Here is a 20,234-nt window from a genome sequence, read left to right on the forward strand (position 1 = left end):
GCTCTGAGCACCTTCTGCCAGGGTTCCTGTTCCCTGTGGCATTCACATCCTCTGGACAGAGAGACACGATTCTGTCTCTCAGGAGAAGCACAGAGAGAAGAAGAGAAAACAATCTTTATCTCTGCTCCTTTGTTTTCCCCATGTGGAATGTGGTGTGGAGATTGTTCACCTGCAGTGGTGGCTGGGTTGGATCCTGGTGAAGGTTGTTTGGGGTCAGTGACCAATGGGACCCAGCTGTGGCTCGGGCTCTCAGCAGAGTCACGAGTTTGAGTTAGTTAGAGAGGTAAGTAAGAAGTAAGTATGTAGAATAGGATAGTCTCTTTTTAAATAGTATATTAATGTAATAGAGTACAGTTTTAATAAAGCTATCCTTCAGCCTTCTGATCTGGAGCAGACATCATCATTTCTTCCCTGAGCTGGGCTTTGCTGCATTTTTTACTATACTCCCACCTGTTGTAGATGTCGGCGTACCCAATGGGAAGAATGATGCTGTCTGACTTAGTTCAGAAGGCTGAATGATTTCTTTATTATAATTATGTTATAATACATTATTATACTATATAAAAGAGGATACTAAAAACTACATGCTACTTTCTCTGACTATCATATGTAACTACCAACAACTCGTGACCCTGTTCACCAGTGTCCGGACACAGGTGGATCTCATTGGCATCAGGCCCAAACAATCCACCACGATCCAACCAAGCGATCACCCCAGGTAAACAATTCTCCAAACACATTCCACAAGAGAAAAACGAGGAGCAGAAATAGAAATCGTTTTCTCTTTCATTTCTTTCTGTGCACCTTTATGAAAAATCCTGAGAGAGAGAGAAATGTGCTTGCCGCACCCACCCTCACAGGGAAGAATTCCTTCCCAACACCCCATCTCACCCTGCCCTCTGGCACTGGGAAGCCATTCCCCCTTATCTCATCACTCCATGTCCTTGTATAAAGTCCCACTTCAGATTTCACTTGCCTCTCTCCAAAATCCCCCACAAAACCCTCTCAACTCTCTGGGAGTGGGAGCTCTCCCTTGTTCTCATATGCCATGAAGAGTTTCCCCTTAAGAAGTAGATCATAGGATCATTAAGGCTGGAAAACACCTCCAAGATCATCGAGTTCAAGCTTTGATAAAATAAAAAAGAGATAAAATAAACCAATCAATTAAAAAGTGAAATATAAAAAAAAAAAAAAAAAGTATTGAGCCTCCCACTCAATCAGAAACCCTGCCCCGATGTGGTAACACCATCACAGTGTCAGTGCTGGAGGAAATTCCCTGTAACCTCAGCCTTGCTCCAAGGGGCTCTGGGATAACACCTCATTGACAGATTTCTTTGAAGACCTTAAAACTGGGAGTGCCTGATTTCCAAAATGAGATATTTCAGATCATTATGATCAGGCTTTTTTTTTTTTTTCCTCTTTTTAATGATTCTAATTTTTCTACTGCTCAGAGCCCTGGACCTGGTAACCACGGAAACTCGGGAAGAGGGATACAGGAGCACTACCACCAACTACAGAATCTAATCATCTTCCCTAACTGTGCCATGAAAACATGCACCACGATGCATGGCTGAAAGAGGATTTTGTTAGTGTTCACTCCATAAAACACTGTGTTCACAAAACACAGGGTGTGCTGTGATTGGGGTGCCCCATGCAGGTTACAGTCCCCATCTGAGGGGGTTGAGTCCATCAAGACAGGGCAAACCTGGAAGGACAGGAAGGCTGTGGCAGGGCACACGGGATAAAATGTCCTGACATGCTCCTACCGCTCAAGACAGAAAAGCAATGTAGGAGAATGGAAAAATCAGGGGGAAAAATTCACCAGAGAAGGGTCTATTTGGCAAACACTGAATGCAAAGCTCATGCCTCGGTTTCCCCACTTGTGTTAATTATCTAAGAGGCAGCAGAGAGCAGCTCTCTCTCGCTGGGAGGTACAAGCTGTTACAAACACGTTCCAGAGGGCCCAGAGCTGCCCCAACACTGACCCCCTCACTGCAGGCTGCTGGCAGCTGGGGAAGGACCACGGGCAGCAGCTGGCCTGGCTGGCTGCTGGCACAGTTGCCCATTGCTCCCCGGCTTCCAAGAGCTCAGGATAAACCTCCTCCCTCTGCGGTTAACCCCTGGTTTGCTCCAGCAAGGGAAGGTCCGCCTGCACCTCTGCCTATTCCCAGTGCAGAGCCTTCACACCTGAGCCTGCACCTCTGCCTGCACCTGAGCCTGCACCTCTGCCTGTTCCCAGTGCAGAGCCTTCACACCTGAGCCTGCACCTCTGCCTGCTCCCTGGCTGCCCTCCCCAGCTCATCACAGAATCGTTGAGGCTGGAAAAGCCCTCTCAGATCAAGTCCAAGTTTCCCTGCCCTGCCAAGGCCACTGCTAACCTGTGTCCCCAAGTGTCACATCCCCATGGTTTTTAAATCCCTCCAGGAATGGGGATTCCACCCCTGCCCTGGGAAACCTGGGCCAGGGCTGGACAACTCTTTGGGTGAAAAAATGTTCCCAATATCCATCTAAACTTTCCCTAGGCCAGCCTGAGGCCATTCCCTCTCCTCCTGTCCCTGTTCCCTGGAGCAGAGCCCGACCCCTCTGGCTGTCCCCTCCTGTCAGGAGTTGTGCAGAGCCACAGGGTCCCCCTGATCCTCCTTTTCTCCAGGCTGAGCCCCTTTCCAGCTCCCTCAGCCCCTCCTGGTGCTCCAGCCTCTTCCCCAGCTCTCTCAGCCCATCCCTGTGGTCTGACAGGGCAGAGCTGCTGCCTCGGTCCCTCGCTGGAGTGTGCAGGGCTCAGAGAGAGGTTCTGTCAAACCTCCGCCTGTGGGAAATCCATTCCTGCCTCCCTTTAATTGTGAGGAGAGGATAATCTCACTCTCCAGGAAAAAGCATCATGGCTTGGTTGGGTCCCTGTGCACACGCTGCCCTTCAGCCCAGCTCTGGGCTGGACAAAGGAAACTGAGGCAGCCCAGGGCAAAGAGGAGGCAGGAGAGAGAGGAGAGAGCGTGCAGGGAGTGGGGGTGAAGCTGTGTGGCCGGAGGGATGGGGCCCAGGTGCTGTCCTGCTGCCCATCCCGCCTGGCACGTCACTCTCATGAAGACACACTTGGCACAGGCACTGGCCAAATTTCTCACAGGCCACTGGATGCTCTTCCTCATCCAATTCCTTCACATGCTCCTCCTGGGCCTGGCTCAGCTCTGCTAATGGCTCCAGGGCTGGAAAAGAGGAGAGAAGGTAAAGATAAAGGGACAGAGAGTGGCAGGGAGTGCTCCCAGCCGGACAGAGCCTGGCAGAGGGGCTGCGGTGCCCGCTGTGAGTGGCAGGGCTGGGAGGAGGAAGGAAGGAGGTGACTTCATCTCATACCAGAGAGCTGACAGCCAGCAGAGGATAAAAGCCTGGGAATCCCTCGGCTCCAGCGAGGAGACCTCTCAGCTGCCAAAAGCGAGGCAGGAGCCGGGATTTGAATTCCAAGCTCAGCTCCTGCCCGTGGTCTTTCCCACGCCAGGGAGAAAAAAATCAAAAGAGTGACCCAAGCGACAGGCGGGATGCCGGGGAAGGAGCCGGCTGCCTCCCTCCCTGCTGGCTGCCAGGAGGCTGCAGGCACTGGGGAGGAGATAAGAGAGAACATCGGAGGCTGCCGAACCGCCCCAGCCCCCAGCCAGGGCAGAGACAGCGCCGGAGACAGCTCTGAGCCCGGGAGGGTGCAGAGCCTTCACACCTGAGCCTGCACATCTGCCTGCACATCTGCCTGTTCCCAGTGCAGAGCCTTCACACCTCTACTTGCACCTCTACCTGCACCTCTGCCTGCACCTCTGCCTGTTCCCAGTGCAGAGCCTTCACACCTGAGCCTGCACATCTGCCTGCACATCTGCCTGTTCCCAGTGCAGAGCCTTCGCACCTGTACTTGCACCTCTACCTGCACCTCTGCCTGCACCTCTGCCTGTTCCCAGTGCAGAGCCTTCACACCTGAGCCTGCACCTCTGCCTGCTCCCTGGCTGCCCTCCCCAGCTCATCACAGAATCATTGAGGCTGGAAAAGCCCTCTCAGATCAAGTCCAAGTTTCCCTGCCCTGCCAAGGCCACTGCTAACCTGTGTCCCCAAGTGTCACATCCCCATGGTTTTTAAATCCCTCCAGGAATGGGGATTTCACCCCTGCCCTGGGAAACCTGGGCCAGGGCTGGACAACTCTTTGGGTGAAAAAATGTTCCCAATATCCATCTAAACTTTCCCTAGGCCAGCCTGAGGCCATTCCCTCTCCTCCTGTCCCTGTTCCCTAGAGCAGAGCCCGACCCCTCTGGCTGTCCCCTCCTGTCAGGAGTTGTGCAGAGCCACAAGGTCCCCCCTGATCCTCCTTTTCTCCAGGCTGAGCCCCTTTCCAGCTCCCTCAGCCCCTCCTGGTGCTCCAGCCCTTTCCCCAGCTCCATTGCCCTTTTTTGGTCCCTACATTCCTTTACTGAACAAAGCAGCTCATGGGTAGCAAAATCATAGAATACTTTGGTTTGGAAGGGACCTTCCAAGGTCATCTAGTCCAAGCCCCCAAAGTTTGCTCCACCAGATTTAGACTCCTTAAAGAAACTTTACTTTTTTCCCCTCATCTCTCAATTTTTTAGTGCTACTTTAAACCTCAGGCCCAACCTCAAGCTGCCTTTTAGGAAATAAACCACAAATGTAATCAAAGGAATTACTACCTCCACTTCAAACATTACATTATCAAGCCAACCAGCTCCCCATTGAAGACAATTAATCTGCACACAGTCACCAAAAGAAACTGTCAGCAATTAGAAGTGGAAGCACAACTTTTTAGTTAATTGGGAATATTGCACCTCTGATACATGTTTAATTAGTTGATGGAGTGTGTCCCTTCTCAGACATTTTTCTTTTAAAATTATAGCTCAAATTAATTCCTTATCCCCCCCACTTTTTTTTTCCCCAATGCAAAATAATAAAGGAAATTTAAAAAAACATGAGTAATCTGAAACCTAATTCTGGCTCTCCCTTAGTTTGCAGCTTGTAATGTGTACACAGGAGTTTAGAGACCTCCAAGAGATAAGGAGGAAAAGATCTTTTTTTTCTTTCAGAGCTTCTCTCTTTTCATTAATCTGATTTTAAGACCTTGCCCGTGCATTTTCACACTTCTCTCATAAATCTCATTTTGTCCTGTTTCCCTTGGGATTATCAGGTGAACGAACAGGAGGGCCCAGAGCTGGGCAGAACCAGGCACATGCTGAGATACATTCATTTCCACACTTATTTGACAAAGGTTCTAAATTTTATCTTTGCATAATGATGCTGCTTTGCATATCTATAGCTGCTTTCATCCCATGATCTCAGTGCATTCTGCAGACTGTTAATTAAGTCTCAAAACACCGTGGTGAAGTCAATAGGAGGGCTTTATTGGGGTGGGTTTATCTAATTAGTAGAAGAAAGGGGTAAACTGAGGCAGGGGGAGACTGAAGAGGTGTTTACGGGCATGGAACAGCACAACAAAGTGTGTTGTAGGAGCCTTGTCTTTGCAAACCCTAGAGAAAAACAGAATCACAGTCACCACATCTCTTGGTCCAACAGCTGCACATCCCTGGGGCTGGGATGGGGTTTGGAGTGGCCAGCTCTCATGGAAGGTGTCCCTGCCCAAGGCAGGGGCTGGAACAAAGCGACCTTTAAGGTTCCTCCAAAGCCAAAGCTTTCTGCAATTCCGTGATCCCGGGTTGCCAAGCAGGTCAGGCTCAGTGCAGTGCACAGGGCTGCACCCAACCCAGCAGCTGTGCTGAGGGCTGCTGGTGCCCAGAGCTCCCCCAGCCCACGTTCCCCCGTGGTTTCATGCCAACACACTCCTCTCAGCACCACCCAGGTCTCAAAGCACTCTGGCGATGCTCCTGGGAGCGTTCCTTTGCCTGGGGTGGGTGTTTGCTTTTGTCATCCTTGGCGCCGCTTTCCAAACACTCTAAAATGAAAACATTTTTATACCCAGAAGGGGCTATTTTTCATCACCTCAGAGCAGCATCGACCAAGAATAACTTTGCTCAAAGCTAACAAATCCACGCAGTGGCTCAAGGCAGGAGGCAGCCTGGTGAGATACCTCCTGTTTGCCACGAGCAGAAAAACATCTCAGGGCCCAGCCCTACCCTGATGAATATCGCTCCCACACCACGGAAAGTGCAGCATGGGTGGTACATGTGGTCCTATCTGCCAACTCCAGCGAGCCTGTCTCTGGCTCCAAGAGAAAACTCTGCCAAAATCCCATCGCTTCAAGCAGAAAGATCCAGCCTGGAGGAATTCAAAATGCCTGGAGAATTGCTGGGGGAAACCGCAACAACAAACCTGCAGAGAATGGAGCTGGCAAAGCCAAGAACAGCAACGTGGCTGCCGTCCTTCCCCCTGCCCTTCAGAAAAGCCTTTCCTACTTTATCAAACATTATCAAACATCATCACCTTGTTTGGAGCATCGTTGCAAGAAGAAGCATCCTGGTTGCAAATCAGCTTCTTCATTTTGTTACTTGCTGGAGCAAAACCATCCAAGTTACAACTCAGGTTTGGAGAAGGAAGGAAGTGTTTGCAACTGTTGAACTGGTGGGGGAAAAGAATAAGTTTTCAAGTTGCCTGAGAACAGCTGCACACTTTAAAGGTTAAGAATTTGTGTGGGTGAGTCTGCGTTGCTCTCCATCCTTGGGCAGGAGGAATTTCAGCAGCTCAGGGGGACCCTGGTGGGGTTGTGTTTGTGTTTGCTTCTCCTCCCATCTCCAGGTAGCAGGTAGAGCTCGTCAACCATCTTCTGCAGATGGAAGCAGATGAAATAAATCAGAGAAGCTCTCAGAAGCATGAGGTCATTGCTGGCAGCAGCACCAGCCACCCCGTGCAGCAGTGATCCCCCTTTGTACTGTTGGCCGAAACGCAAACGGCGCCCAAGTCAAAGGGGATGGATCCACCAGGCTTTGGATCAGCCTGCAAAGCACATGGAGAGCGTGGGTGCTTTCTTTTTCTGCCAGGGACAATCCAAGCAAAACTCAACCTCCTTCTTCCTTCAGCTGAAAGAAAGCATCAACAGAAGACAGAAATTCTGGCCTGAAAAGCAGCCAAGCGCTGATGAATGCTGGCCCGTGGTCCTTGCAGGGGGATAATGAGAATTACTGAAGTGCCTTTGAAAAGTGCCTTGAGATTGTGCCATTTTACGTCCTCCTAGAACACTGGGATGAAGGAACAGCCAGCCTTGGAGCAGGGCCAGTCTCCCATGCTGACCATGAGGTTGCAGTCCTGTACTCCCTGCTGGCTGCACCATTGCAAGGCAGCACCAGGACTTCTCCTCACCCTGAGTCCCTCCGGCGAATGGAGGGAGCCAGGCTGCTTTGGGAGTGTGTGTTGGGGTAGGGAACAGAGAGGTGCAGCACTGGGGTGCAGTGGAGGTGCCCCCATCTCATAAAAGGCATCCTCAAAATGGACCCTGCTACGTTTTGTACCCCTGACAAAAGAAATGCTTGCACCCCCTGTGCTCCTGGCACATGGCTTTTGTGTGCAGCAGGTATTTGAGAGCTCCCTTGGCTGGTCCATCTCCAACACCCCACGGTATCAGGTGTTGCAGGCAAAGATGCAAATCCTCGCCTATCAAATCAAACGCCTTTTTGAAAGTTTTAACATAATCTTCTCAAAGGAAAATTTCCATCTTGTTCTCTCCTTTAAAGTTGAAATTGTGCCCTAAAGCAGGAGGACTTCACCTCAATTCCAACCCTCAGAGATGCTTTTAAATCCTTGCTTTGCAGCTCTGGCCACTCCAGTAACTCCCTATGATAAAGGGAAATCTCTTTGTGGAGAACAGTTCTCCAGTGTGTGCCTGAAAGGCAGCCACATGCTCACATGCTTGACCTGCTTTTCTCACGACCTGAAAAGACCCACGGCTGGCAAAGCCAGCCCACGGTGACAATCCCACAGCAGCATCCTGGGCAGCACCAGCCCCTGCCCCAGCACAGCTCAGCTGCAGGGAGATGATGCAGAGACAGCCCACTGTGCCAGGGGAGGAAAAAAAAATAAAGAAAATAAACCTTCCCTTCCCTTTCTGCTCCCAGTTTTGTTTTCCTTGCAGGCTGGTGCCCCTCCTCACCCATGCTGCTCATGGGGATCCACCAAGTGGGCAGAGAAATGGGCCACCCAAATGGAATCACCCAAAGCCCCAAGGGTTTGTGCCTCTGAATGTGCCCAGGATCACTTTGCTGTAGGATGGTGGTTTCCATGTGGACATAGCTTCACAGCAGTGGTGTTGCTGTGCTCTGCTGAGCCCAGAAGCTTCCCAGTGCTCTGAAATGCCAGTGGTGGGACCTCTCCCCACCACGCTGTGTGTTCTGGAGAGCTGGGAAAGTTCCATCTGCAGAGCTCTGAGCCAGGGAAACGCCGGCTTGGGCCCATCTGGAAGGAATTATCAGAAGAGCTGTTTGTCAGCTGCTTGCACACAGAGGAAGGCTTGGGATTTTACACCATTTTCCTCACCCAGAATAAAAACCAGATAGGCAAGGAGATTTATTACACACAAATCTCGCAGGATTACAAGTGCCCCATGGAAGGAGACCTGCCTGAGGGAGGGTTTTCTAACTGGCATGCAAGAACAGAGCAGCCTTGCCAAAATTACCTTGGAGCATGGAAAATGGAGCAGATCCTTGGCTGGATTAAACAATGGCATCAGCAAATGCCTAGTTTGAGAAAGGAGGGGGAAAGTGGAGCTGAGGGCTCTGACTTAGGGACCACCCAGGAGATAAAAGAGGCTTGAACTGCTCCTGAGCTCTGGCAGCCTCAGCTGGTGCCTACATCAAATTTGAAGCCTGTGATGATCCCCCAGCCTGATCTAGTTGCAAATTACTTCAATGGGATTTGAGACCCCAGGGGCTGGGATCTGGTCTGGTTCCTCCCTTCATGTGTTTACATGTGAGAAATCATCCCTAGGGATGACCACTGAGTGTTTCCATTGATTTTTAATACCTCTTGTTTACCTGTTTCCAAATTGCAGGAGTCATTTTTATTTCTTTGCTGCTACATTTTCCACAAAAGCTTTGCTAAAAAAAAAAAAAAATCAAAATTGTCTTTGAAACAGATATCGAGCATGTTTTGTTTCCTGACAACCACACGTAGAGATTCAATTTGTATACGCTCCTCGGTGGATATGTCATACTGTGATTGCTCACACATTAACTGACACAGCAGAGCTGGGTGGGAGATATTTTATCTGTTCCTCAAGAATTTCAGAGGCTAATAAAAACACCAGTGGATCTAAAAGAGACCTTGATGTTTCGTAATATGTAAGACAAAAGGGTTTCCTATTTAATTAGCCAAAATGTTAGATCAAAAAAGATGCCTTAGATTTTGAAATGAGTGAGTACTGAAACTTAGAACTATTTTCTTCTCCCAGTTTAAACGGATTTCAAATAGGGAGAATGAAAAAAAATAGCTTTGGGACAATGAATTTTTGTCTCACAAATGAGCTGTACCAAACGGAACATTTTCTGCTGGAGCCCAAATCAAAAGCTGTGACCCTGATCCAGCTGCTCTTGCAGAAGCATCACCCCAAACACTCCTCTCCTTACAAAACTGGCTCGTTTCCTCTAGAAAACAAAGATAACAACCAACTTCCACACACTATGTGTAGACAGAGAGTAAACTTGCACTGCCTATTATCCTGCATGTAGGGACATAAGGCTCCCCTTGATCTCCATTCAAGAGAGAAGGGAAATTCCACTGTTTCAGAGCCTTTGTTATTATCTTGAGAGGTAGGGCAGCAACCAGAGAGAGCCTCCAGTAAGACAAGACAGAGGAAGGGTTTCTGAGACAGGGCACAGCAGCTGATGTGCATTAGGTCTGTGAAGCTGAGCTGGAGAACTCCCAGCAGCCAACCTTTCATCTGCCCATCAGCATTCCTGCACTGGGAATTGCAGAGTCAGAAAATCTAAAAGAAAAGAAAAAGAAGGAAAATAATTATCAAACCCCACATTCATTTTCATGTTATGAACACAAGGTTTTGCCCCGAACACAGATCTGTGAGCAGCGATTTTCAGAGCAAGGCAATGTGAGTCAGAGCACGGTGCTGAGGTTGTGGTTTGATCCCTCTATGGGCTATTTATTGAAGAGCTGGACTCTGATCCGTGTGGCTCCCTTACAGCTCAGAATATTCTGTGGTTCTGAGTCAGATTTGCTCCAGCTGCACCATGTGCTGCCCTTGGTGAGAGGGCAGGTGCCTGACCCCTGCCCTCGCTGCACTGTGCTGGCTGCACACACGTGGGGGGACAAGCCCACCCCCTCCCATTTACACAGCAGCACCCCCACTCCAGGAACTGCACTTACCAGACTCTAATCACCAGGGCATTGCTCTTATCCCCCCTCAGACCTGCCTGAGCCTCAGTGCACACACATTTGACTCATTTCTGATGCCCACCAGAGTGCCCACACCCCTGCCACCGCTCCCTCTTGCACTCCCTGCCATCCCTCACACATCTGCAGTTCCCAGCCTCATTTCTGCCTTTGCTGTGCTGCATTCCCTGGGAGTTCATCAGCGCCAAAGCCTTCCTGCTCCTCTCACTCTTCAATCTGATCCCACCTTCCACACTCACATCCCTGGTGGACGAGCAGGAGCAAACCCTAGGTGCTCTCCTGCAGCCACGGGAACCAGGGATGCTGGCTGGAGGGGGCAGGAAGGCGTGGAGAGAGAGTGAAAAAGAGGAAAACACCTGGTTTTGAAGGGAAGTTGAGCTGTGGGGATAACTGGGTGATGCATGGTGGCAGGTGGGTGCTTCACCACATCCTGCTCTGTCCCTGCCCACAGCAGCTCCAGCACAAGGAATGCTCTTTCAAGGCTGCTTAAGTGACAAATGATGTTATGTATTTAACAGACAATAACACCCACCCATGGCTTGCTCATCCTCCCCATTTATTTTCCCCTTGCAGGTGCGTGGCCAGAAAACTGCTCCAGCTTTCGCCTCCTTATGGGGAAGGAGGAGCCATCTCCATTCAGCGAGCTGCAGGAACAGCTACAACTCAGTAATGAAAATAACAGGGGTCAGACCCTCCACCAGCACCCTCTGTGTGCTCCAACGAAGTTTTGGGTGCTCTGTTGATTTATACCAGCTGTGGGTCTACTTTCTGCAGCACAAAATCATTAAAGTTGGGAAAGCCTTCTGAGGTCATCGAATTAGCACAGCAGCAGCACCAGGTTCACCACTAACCACGTCCCCAGGTGCCACATCCACACCCTTGTGCCCAGGGGGGACCTCACCCCTTCCCCAGCCAGCCTGTTCCAGTGCCTGACCACCCCTTCTGTGCCGAGATTTTCCTTAATATCCAACCTAAACCTCCCTTGGCACAACTTGAGGCTATTTTCTTTGGTCCTGTCACTTGATACTTGAGAGAAGAAAGTTACCCCCACCTGGCTACAAGCTCCTTTCAGGCAGTTGTAGAGAGCAATGAGGTCTGCCCTGAGCCTCCTTGTCTCCAGGCTATCACAAAACCTTCAGTGAAAATGTCTGTATTGGGTTCAGACATGAGATAAAACCCACAAGGGACAGTGCAGAGCTGCTGAAAGGGAAGAGTGATGTCCCATCTGCGCTGCAAATTGAAAATGAAAAGGAAAAGAAACTCAGAGAGTTTGATTCTCACTCCAGTTTTAACCGTACATCCAGAGGACTCAATCACCCCTTTTCCTTGGTGAGTCCACGTATAAACAGCCAATTTTAGTCCTGGAGAAGTCTTTTCATACCCAGAAACGGACGCTTTCTTTTCAGCACTGAGACAAGGAACTGACCCAGGCTCATCCCTCACATCAGCTTTCACCCAACTGCACCTTGGTTCTGTGTAAAGGCACAATCCAGCTGCTCCTGCCTCCCTGGGCATGGAGATCCCTGGGAGAGCACCCCGAGGCTGGTCTGTCTGTCCCTGTGCAGAACAGCCCCAGGGCTGTTCTGTCTGTCCCTCCCAGGCTGGTCCGTCTGTCCCTGGGCACAGAGATCCCTGGGTAGAGCACCCGAGGCTGGTCTGTCTGTCCTGGGTCAGAGGAGCCCCAGGGCTGGTCTGTCTGTCCCTGGGGAGAGCACCCCAAGGACTGTCCATCTGTCCCTGGGGACAGCACCCCGAGGCTGGTCCATCTGTCCCTCCCAGGCTGGTCCATCTGTCCCTGGGGACAGCACCCCGAGGCTGGTCCATCTGTCCCTCCCAGGCTGGTCCATCTGTCCCTCCCAGTCTGGTCCGTCTGTCCCTCCCAGGCTGGTCCGTCTGTCCCTGGGCGCACTACCCCGAGGCTGGTCCGTCTGTGCAGCTACGGTCTCGCATTCCCGATTTCCAAAGGACAGCTCTGCCATTGCAGCCCGGCAAATGAAGATGGATGAAGGTGAGTTTGGATGCTCCATATGCCTCTGTTTGTGTACTGCACTGAGGTCTGGAATACGGGAAACATCACAAGGAGAAGACAGTTACAATTTCTTCCTAAATCTCAGAAAATGTTGCATTTAGCCACAGATCTAAAAAACTGAGAGACCCGAGGTCTGAGCCTTGCCTGGTTCTACCTCTCCATCACTTTGCTGGGGTGGATCTCAGAACATTTATCAACCATAATCTCCACATGGGAAAGGAGTGGTGGCATTCCCACCAAAAAAATAATCCATGATAAAAAATAAACCTGGGAAAGCTATTCCTAATAGCTTCATCTTTCTCCAAGGAATGGAGCACCACCAGCAACTTCACATGGTACAGGGTGAGGAGGGCCAAACATGGAGCTACCTCAGCATTTGAAATATCATTCCAGAGTCAAAAAGAAAAACACACTTTGTGGGCAGATAAGAAAATTTGGCCTGACTTTCAAGGTCATGTGGTAAATTAGCAAGAAGACCCAGATGTCCTGAGCATGATCCCTTCCCACCCTATGAGGCACGGCCTCCCATAACCATTTGTGCAATTGCCTTATTTCCCAGAGTGACTTATAGATGCTCTTGTAAGCAGACCCAGTCAATATATTTATTTTCCTTTTGATATATAGCTACAATAGGAAGCCATGCATGAAGTTTATTAAACCTGGCTAATTTTCTATCAGTTCTGCAAAATATCGATTCTATGCATTCAGTTATCTGGCTCAGACTCAACCTGGAAAGAGAATCATTTAAAAACAACACAAAGAAGCATCCAATTCCTCGGAAAAAGCACTAATCTGAGCCTGCAAAGTGTCCCTGTCCTCATGGGCAGGGCCCTTTGATCGACTGAGCCAAAGACAGCTGTGTTATTTAGGAGCCATTTGCAAACTGACAGATTAAACAAAGCTTCTTTTTTTTTTTCCACCTAAAGGGTGGGTGGGGAAAAAGTAACAGCTTTACAGTAGCAGTAAAACATCCAAATGATTTTTTTTTTCCCTCTGACAGTCAGATTCTTCAGGTTATATGGGCAGGAAAGCGGCTCAGAAGGCTCTGCTGTTCTCCAGCTCCCCAGTGATGTCGTGGGTGTGTTGGGGTCTCAATGCTGGGCTGACCCCAAGATCGTAAAAGTCCTTGTTCCCTAGCCCGTGCAGCCAAAGAAGTCTGCCTGGAATGTGTAGGATTGAGTTTTCAAGGTTGTTTATTTTTCCTTATCTAGAACATTCTTTCTCTGACCTGCTGAGGTCCGTCTAGTAAAGAAGCCATGGCAGTCTGCCTGCCCTGCCGGGTGGTGTCTACATTTTATATCAGAAATTACGTGTGTTATATTTATAATAATGTGCCAATAACTATCACCTATGTCAGACAGTGTGTCTCTACCTTAAACCAGTAGAAAAGTGTCACCATCACAGCAAGACATGGAGGGCAAGAAGAAGGAGAAGAAGGCCAGGACATGCCCAAATCCCTCCATCTTGTCCCCCTGATCCCCATTCTAAAAACCCCAAAATTCTACTTTTCCACCCTGTGTCAATTCACCTATTATACTACTCAAACCCTTTTGGCTTGTAATTCCTCATATAGAGTTGGCAACCTTTCCCATGGGCTAAAATGGAAGCCACAGGTGTTTTTTTCTTCTTGCCAAGGTCTCCAAGCCCCCTGTCAGGGTCTGGAGCCAGCCAGGGCAGCCAGAGGGATGTCCTGGACTCCGACATGGGGGCAGAACCCCTTTGCTGTAACAAGGGTTTGGTGAGCCAAGAGCAGGGCTGGCTGCTGGAGGGGTGCAGGGTGGATCCTGACACAGGGAAAGCATGGAGGAGGTGCCTCAGGGATGCATCAGTCCAAGCCTCACCGGTGTGTGAGCATCCTCCTCATGAGAGTACCTTGTAATGTCTGTGCTGGCCAGACAACACCTCTGAAACCCGTTTTTGCAGATGTCTGGTTCTGGAGAGCACAAGTCCTGTCCAGCAGGCAAGTCTAAGCCTTAATCCCTGTCTCTCCACCTTTCTCAGGGAATTTAAAATCCCAGAATAGTTTGGTTTGGAAGGAATCTTAAAGATCATCTAGTTCCAACTCTCTGCCATGTGCAGGGAAGTTTCACATTTGCATAATAAAATCAGAGACAGGGAGTTTTCTACCTTTAATTATTTGAATTTAACTGATCTTCTGCACAAACAAACTGTTATTGTGCCCAAATTACGATGGAAACCAGCAATAAATACAAAGATGATATCTAAGCCAATATGGCACCGTGTTTTACCACATCAATCTCAGGGAGCCTGCCCTCGGATCCACACATCAGGCCAGCTTTCAGCGACTTCCTTTGGTTCAAACTCAACCTGCTGCTTCCCCTGTGCCGCAGGCTGCTGGAGACCAGCTGCGAAGCATCATCCTACAAGACAGAACATATGCACGAGTAAACAAATTAAGGCGATCTCCAAAACAACAGGCCCCTGGCTTCCTGGAAGAGCTGCAAGAGAAACTTAATCAGCAGCAGCGGGTGAAATGGTGAAGGGGAGGAGATGGACTCTGCTGAGGGCAGTGATGCTCTCGGCTGGCGGGTGCAGCACGCGAGGAGGCGGTGGGGCAGCGGTGGCAGTGGGAGGAGCGCACGGAGCCACAGCCCTGCCAGGCTGAGGAGCTCCGGTGTGCCCAGCACAGAGCAGGAGCCACAGCCCTGCCAGGCTGAGGAGCTCTGGTGTGCCCGGCACAGAGCAGGAGCCACAGCCCTGCCAGGCTGAGGAGCTCCGGTGTGCCTGGCACAGAGCAGGAGCCACAGCCCTGCCAGCCCAGGGAGCTCTGGTGTGCCTGACTCAGAACCAGAGCCCCAGCCCCAAAAACCCCGGGGAGCTCCAGTGTGCCTGGCACGGAGCGGAGCTCTGGTTTGCACAGAGCAGAGCAGAAGCTCCAGTTTGCCCGGCACAGAGCAGGAGCCACAGGCCCAAAGACCCCGGGGAGCTCTGGTGTGCCCTGCAGGGAGCAGAGCTCCAGTTTGCCTGGCACAAGCAGGAACTCTGGTTTGCCTGGCACAAGCAGCAGCTCCAGTTTACTCAGAACAGGAGCTCGGGTTTGCCCAGCATGGAGCAGGAGCCACAGCCCCACTGGCTCCAAGGAGTTTTGGTTTGCCTGGCACAAGCAGGGCTCTGGTTTGCCCGGCATGGAGCAGAGCTCCAGTTTGCCTGGCACGGAGCAGGGCTCCAGTTTGCCTGGCTCAAGCAGGAGCTCAGGTTTGCCTGGCACGGAGCAGGGCTCTGGTTTGCCCGGCACAAGCAGGGCTCCGGTTTGGCTGGCTCAAGCAGGAGCTCTGGTTTGCCCGGCACAAGCAGGGCTCCGGTTTGCCCGGCACAGGCAGGAGCTCCGGTTTGCCTGGCACAGGCAGGAGCTCGAGTTTGCCTGGCACAAGCAGGAGCTCCGGTTTGCCCGGCACAAGCAGGGCTCTGGTTTGCCCGGCACAAGCAGGAGCTCCGGTTTGCCCGGCACAAGCAGGGCTCTGGTTTGCCCGGCAGAAGCAGGAGCTCTGGTTTGCCCGGCACAAGCAGGAGCTCCGGTTTGCCCGGTAAAGCAGGGCTCTGGTTTGCCCGGCACAAGCAGGAGCTCGGGTTTGTCCGGCACAAGCAGGAGTGCACGGTGCCACAGCCCTGCTGGCCCCGAGGCAGCTCAGGTTTGCCCGGCACGGAGCTGATGCGGGCAGGAAAACAAGGAGCCGAGCAGGGGCTCAGCTGGGCAGGCCAGAGATGGTTCCTTGGCCTCGCTGAGCCTCCCCAGCTCCCTCTCCAGGGGCTCATTAAGAGGATGAACTTGCAGCAGTGAAATCAGCGGAATTCCAAGGCAGGTAAATCTCTGCTCACCTCTGTGCAAATGCTCCCGCATCGGTTCAAACCTCCTGGCACCAGATCTTGGGTCTTTACAGGAAGGAGTGATGTGGGAAAAGGAAACAGCAGAAGCCTTTCCCTTCCCAGCTTCACCCTGCAGCTGAGGAACCTTTGCTGCTAAAATCCTCTTCGTCGACCCTACAGTCCCAGCCAGAGTGCACTCGATTACAACAGTTCCTCTTGGGAGCCCATGACCAGCAGAATTAAACCAAAACAAATTTTATTGCAAAGTGTGATAATTTAGCATTGAAGAAAATCTGTATTTTTGCATTTCTGCACACCCTGTGTGCATGCACCTGGGTTGTCTGTTCCTCTCTAGCCTCACATTATTATGACCAGCTGGATCTCCCTGGTTTTTCTTTTACCCCAAAGGAGCAAGACAGTTAGCATGTGCTCCCCTAGCAGCCCTGGAAGCCCTCTGAGATATCAGAGTTTCTCAGGCCAGTCCTTGCAGCCTGACTCCTCACTCAGCATGCCAGACTCATCCCCCTTTGCCACAGAAAGCTTCTGGAGAAACACCTGGGAGCCCCAGCTCCTTCTCACCCCAGGCCCCAGGCTCAGAGCAGAGTCTGGCACTGAAGTCTAACACAAATCCCCTGGTGTGATAACAGGCAGTCAGGGCATCTGACAGCTAACAGAGAAGTATTTAAAATAACTGGCTGATTTAAGACAAGTGTCTCCTTAATCCTCAGCAGTTAGAGGTTGTTTTATGCCCTGGATGACAAAGGTTTGTATAGCTAGTTTATCATATATTTAAAGCTGCCTTAGTGTAACAGCAGAGGATCTGCTATTCATCTTAGGCAAAGCAGGGGGAAAGCTGGACTCACACGTCTGTGGGAAGAAATAAGGAATGTGTAATAACCAAGAGCTTATTCATGCACAACCTAAGATCCACCAGAAGCACGTGAGAAGAAAACAGTGTCGTCATGAGTGTAAAGCTGTTGGAAGTTCTTTGCTTTCTCCTCTTTGTGGGATTCTCCAGCTGGAAGGGGCCATATCTGGGATGGAAACGTGGAGAAACCTGACTCTGCCGGACCAGCAGCAGTGGGATCACTGCAGAGGAAAAGGAAATAGAGGGTACTAAGGGCTGTACTGCCACTGGTCACACCTGAGCAGCGTGAGATGTCAGGATCCTGCCCATAACTCCTGGGAAAGAGCTGCAGGTGCACAGAGCTGCCTTCACGAGGTGGGTCTGCCACATCACCGTGCCAAGCTGAGATCCAGGTCGGATTTTGGCTCCTGCTGCACGGCCCCATCTCACTCCCTGAATCCAGCAATTTTCAAATCTGGGCTTTTGCTCGGCTTTCATCGCTCATCAGGAGGGGATTGCAGGAGTTAAACTCCTTGTTGCAAAGCAGAGATTCCATTTTCCTCTGGTCTTAAGCAGCTTCAATCCATCTTTCTGCATTACAGAGCCCGTGCTGATTGCTCTGCTGTAGTGAGTAATAACAACTTGTACTTTGCAGATTCCCCCAGGGAACCTCGTTCCTGGCTCTGCTGCACCACAGGCTCCACAGGGCAGGCAGGCAGGCACACATCTGCCCAGGCAGCCCCAGAGAGGGATGGGGCTGCAGGGACAACGCAGGGAGAAATTTGGGTGGGATGGTGTCAAGAGTGAAGGGCACCAGAGTGTGGCTGATGGCCATGGGGAAATTGGGGTGCCCACTCCAATTTCCACTCCAATGAGGTGTGAACATCACAGCATGGTGGACACAGAGAGAGTAGGAATATTAGGAATTATATTAGGATATTAGGAATATTAGGAGAGTAGGATATTAAGAATTTTTTCCCCCACAAAAGCTGTACAGACAGGTTTTCTCCAAAGGAATCCATTACCAGAGTTACTAGCTCATTTTTACCACAAGACCTGGGTTTATGAAATAAGTACCAATCTCCACACGTTTTTTACAAAGAGATAGTTAAAAAGAGAGAAAAAAAACAACTACTAAACAGAGATGGCTTTGCTTTATATCCAAGCTTTGCAAGGCATTTTGCCAAAACTAGAAAAGATATTATTTCCAGAACCAATATTTAATAAAGATGTCATCTTCTATTGCAAGGCCAACAGCTGCAACTGGAATCCATTTCCAGACATGGGCACTAACTTGCAATGGCCCAGATTTGCTCAACTGCATTTTTTAATTGTGGGCATTAGCAGATTATGGGTCCTTTTGTAGCAGGTCCATAAAACACTGCTTTGTAATCTCCTGTACGCATTAGGGTCCAGATTATCGTGCTTGTAGTTGATAATAACAGAGAAGAGATTGCCTGGACCCCTGGGAAATCCAAGCCAGGCACCTGGTGGAGCACACGGTGCCGAGACACGTGCAGGGGATGGTGCACATGGCAGAGCTCCTGCTGCCCACCCCTCGCCCGTGGTGACAAACACTGAGGCACAAACATCTCCATTCTCTTCTTCCCACCTCACGTTTTGGGTGGGGGCTCTGACTGTTTCAGCTTCCTACTCTGTAAAGACGTGGGTTATCCTTCTCTTTCATCCTAGATGAAAGGAGGTGGTTACATGCACCAGTTTCTAAATCAGCTCCTAGCAAAAAAAAAAAAAAAATCATTAAGAGGGTGCAGGTCTGCCTTCCAGGCGGCTCGCTGCCGAGCTGGGGACTTGCTCAGTCAGCAGCAGGGAGGAAACGTGGCCCACATATCTTTTAGGAGCAACTGGGAGCACTGGAAGCACAAAGTTTGCAGTGGAAGGTCACTAGATGGCCCCAGATCTTCCTCTGCTGCAGCCACCAGGATTCCAGCTCTGGGAGCCTGGGCTTCACTCATCCTACAGCCTGACCCCAAAGGATGCCCTGATGAGAAGGCACCAAGTGAGAACCAGGGATACTTGCCAAGATGTCTCGAGCCAAGCACTAACCCCTCTGATGGCTTTTTCTGCTCCTGGCCTTTGGCTGTGGAGGGCAGGAGAGCCTGGTGTGTGTCTGGGCAGTGCCAGGGCCAGAGGGACACTGACCTCACACCGATCAAGGACAAGAAGTGTGATTATGTACAAACTCCCATCATCCCAACGCCAGGCTGCTGCCAAACCCTCAGAGGGGAAAAAGTCATCTACACTTATTCCTCAGGTTAAATCCCTGCTGGATCTGGGGCCTGCAGTGCCTGTGCTGTTGGAGCTGTAATGATGTCCACACAGGTCAGGCTCCTCTGCGTCTCTGTTTCAGCTGAAGCTGTTTGGGCAGGACCAGAATTAGATTCTGTGAGCAGTTACATGCTCACACATCTAAATCACCACTAAATTCCTCTGGATGGAGCAGATGTTTCTGTGGAGAGCATGGCAAAGGAAGAGCTGCTTTTATAGCCCAGCTCGTACACTAAGTGATGGCCCCAAAGAAGAGGCATGAAGGTTCACAGGTGTGGCAGGCACATCCTTCTCTCTCTCAGGATTTTTTCATAGAGGAGCACTGAGAGTAGAAAGAGAAAACAATTTCTATTTCTGCTCCTTGTTTTTCCCATGTGGAATGTGTTTGGAGAATTGTTTACCTGGGGTGATTGCTTGGTTGGATTCTGGTGAGGATTGTTTGAGCTGATGGCCAATCCAACCCACCTGTGGCTGGACTCTCAGAGAGGGTCACGAGTTGGGCGTTAGTGAGATATGGTAGTGAGAAAAAGTAAGTATGTAGTTTTAGTATCTCCTTTAAATAGTATATTAATATATTATAGTATATTTATAATAAAGAAATCAGTCAGCCTTCTGAACTGGAGTCATCATCATTCTTCCCACCGGGTTCACCTGCATTTACAATACACGGGGACTCGGGGAGTGGTGGGCTAAGTGATCAGTTAATAGAGGCAAATGATCTTTTCCTTTCTCCTGGCTCGGATCTTTGTTCAAGTGGTGAGATGGGACCCGTTCCCTGTAATTGCTCTGCTCTTGCACACAACTGCTGTCTCCCACGTGTGGCTTGTTGACATTTAAATAAATTGCAATTATTCTGACAAAGTAAATTGCAGGGACTCCAGAGAAAATGGGTCAAAAAATATGTCCAGGAGCATCTGCAAT

This window comes from Anomalospiza imberbis, chromosome 27 (assembly GCF_031753505.1).
Source record: "Anomalospiza imberbis isolate Cuckoo-Finch-1a 21T00152 chromosome 27, ASM3175350v1, whole genome shotgun sequence".
In the NCBI taxonomy this organism is placed as follows: Eukaryota; Metazoa; Chordata; class Aves; order Passeriformes; family Viduidae; genus Anomalospiza; species Anomalospiza imberbis.